Raw genomic sequence first — 2,756 nt, 5'->3', positions numbered from 1 at the left:
TCACACACAAGAGGGGTCTCATTTAATTAGTTTCTTTTCCTGCTTGGAGTTAGAAGAATTGAGTACAAATTCTGACACGTATACTACATATCAAGTGGCTTTATCATTTTTTAAATATTATTTTCACATTGTGAAGTGTAATAGCTTTCATTCCAAAACACAGCATAGAAAAGGAAATGAAAAAAAATATAACTTTTATTTTTTTTATTTTTATTTTTTTAGTGAGAAATGTTAATAATGACCTCTAAAACCACAACCATCATCCATGTTCAGAGAGTGACCTTGGCGAAGAGTTTCCTAGGGGTGCAGAAAAAACTTTGAGGGAAGTGAACACCCAGTACAACAGGTGCTTGGGCCTCAATGTCTTACACTCGAGTTTCACGGAGCTTCCCCACTTTCAGGGTGGGACCCGCGTGTTCCCCTGTGGATCTGGGGCTTCGATATAAGGAATGTTCCAAATCCATGCTGATCTTTCCTTCCACTCAGTTCTGGAGGCAGGTCGTACGGCACAGGAAAGGATGCTGCTGGCTCCTGGCTGCCGGAGAAGACTTTTTGTTTCACTCTGAAGCTGTCCAGGCCAGATGCTGAGGGAGGAAAAGGACCCTGAACTCCTAGGAGTGGATTATCATCAGGGCGTGGGTTTTCTCTAACACCCCCTAGGTGACCTTGGACAGATGCACGCTTGTGACACGGAACCAAACAATCTGACTGAGGTCTGGACAGGGTCTCTTATATGTCTTAATATGTGACATGGCATTGCTGCGGCCAGGCATCTCAGCTGACCATTTTCAAAATAGGAATGAAGCCAGTTCTGGGTTTCTGCTGTCTGAATGCTGTAGGGAAGAGGGCCCCCAGCTGGATTCCCTTCTAAGCTACTCTGCACATTTCCCGCAGATGGATCGATCACGTGGAGAGGAGTGACACTTTTCCCTGGGGTCCTGCTTCCTTCCCCTGGGTCACCAAGGTCTCTCTAAACTCAGGACACAACCATTTTGCTTTGTCAGCCCCCATGGAGCCAGTGCTTCAAAACTGACCTACTATGGGCCAAGACTCTGCTTTATGTGTGGGTGAGGCGTGTTCTTTCAGGAGCTTCCTGAGCCTAAAGTGTCCCCAATGATCTTTTGTGACTTTCTTGAAAGAGTCCTGGGATTGATCCAATGAGGTAAACTTTTGTTTTGGAGATCAAGGTCGTGGACAATGTCTAGCCACTCCTGGAGAGTAGGAGTGTTATAAGCCATCAAGTAGCTGACAAGATCCGCTTTAAAACGTGTTGTTGATTCTCCAGATCTATGGGTTCCATGGGTAATTCATGGGTATAAGGGGATCAGTCATATTCCTTGCCTTTTCTGGTTCCAGTCAGCATGGATGAGGTTGGAGGTGTGTATGACAGCTAGCAGGACTTCTTTCTACAGCAGTAGCATCATTTTCATGTGGTGTGTTCCAAATGCAGTTCCAGCTTCACCTGGCAGAGAGTAATGTTTTCATAAGGCTCTGTCTCAGCAGGTAAGTGAGCCTCAGCTTCTTGTGTATCACCGTGCAGGAGCAGGACTGGTTTCTTGCTGAACTCTTGTGGATACTGCTTTATGAGCTAGTCTATATCAAAGCAATAGTTATATTGTGCTGAAGATACAAGTGTCACAAATAGAGAAGATAAAATATCTCTGAACCCAGCAGGAGTGGCTCTGTGATTGAGCCTTGACGTATGAACCAGGAGTTCATGGTTTGATTCTCAGTCAGGGCACATGCCAAGGTTGTGGGCTTGATCCCCAGTAGGGGTTTTGCAGGAGGCCGCCCATCCATGATTGTCATCATGAATGTTTCTATCTCTCTCTCATTCACTCTCCTTTCCTTTCTCAGAAAACAATAACAACCTATTTTTAAAAATACATATATTGATGTGAAGAGATGCAGAATTATACTGTGGCTTAATTCCTGAGACTCTAGTGAGGTAGAATTGGAAGGGGTTCCCTTTATTCAGCAGGTCCCAAGTGTCCTGGCCTTCCCCTAATGTTCAGTACTGGTCTTTGTCCTATGGGAGGCATGGCGGGCAGGAGGCCATGATTTCCAGCTCTGGGCAGTGCCTTCTTTGGGAGAGGAGAGCCTCTCTCTTATTTGACTGCCACTTTCTCAGCTGCCTTCTGCTGTGTCTCTGGTGGTAACTCATCATCACCACTGGAGAGACTCCAACACAGCTCTTCCTGGGAACTATTCTTCTGCTTCTGAGGGGGTGAAACTTTTGAAATCACCTCTGTGTTGCTGCATTTCACCAGGCACGTCTTCCTCCTGTGGGTGCTTGCTGAGCCTTGGAACAGGAGTGCTTTGGCTCATATGCTGCTCCCTGCCCAACATGGGGGAGAAGAGAGGTAGATGGGTGGTCCAATTTGGACTTTTCCTTCTCACCCTCATCACCACTGGATATGGTTCATATCCCATAATCACCTTCATGAGACATTATACTTCTAGTGTCTTTACAAGATGCTCCCCTTCCAGCCCCATAGAACACTCAGGACTTTTCCGGATCTGAGCAGCCTGTGTGCACCACAGCCTTAAGTGCACAGCCATTCTGGATCACACCCCATCGTGGCCCCCTGTGCCTGCCTGCAGTTCAAATTCTTCACTCCCCAGCACCTACTTTGTGGCTGTGGTTCTGCCCCTTCCCCTTTGGCCTTCTCATGTTTGATTGCTGATTTCTTCGTGTGTAAAATGACATCACATGGGACTTTTGTGATAGTTATTTCAATGTTAAATGTACAATA

General features: G+C 46.2%; 1 pseudogene across 1 annotated transcript; it reads right to left on the bottom strand.

Annotated features, from left to right (window-relative positions):
• Window positions 1-397: 397 nt before the first annotated feature.
• On the bottom strand, window positions 398-2,452 carry LOC308522972 (tyrosyl-DNA phosphodiesterase 1-like; annotated as a pseudogene). The gene is made up of 2 exons: window positions 1,888-2,452; window positions 398-1,659 (listed from the first exon to the last, which is right to left on the bottom strand). The product of its transcript is annotated as a tyrosyl-DNA phosphodiesterase 1-like (transcript).
• Window positions 2,453-2,756: the final 304 nt, after the last annotated feature.

Source organism: Myotis nattereri (assembly GCF_964212035.1).
Source record: "Myotis nattereri genome assembly, chromosome: 8".
Taxonomy (NCBI): domain Eukaryota; kingdom Metazoa; phylum Chordata; class Mammalia; order Chiroptera; family Vespertilionidae; genus Myotis; species Myotis nattereri.
The sequence above is the reverse complement of the archived record's forward strand: the minus strand, read 5'-3'. Positions and strand labels throughout refer to the sequence as shown.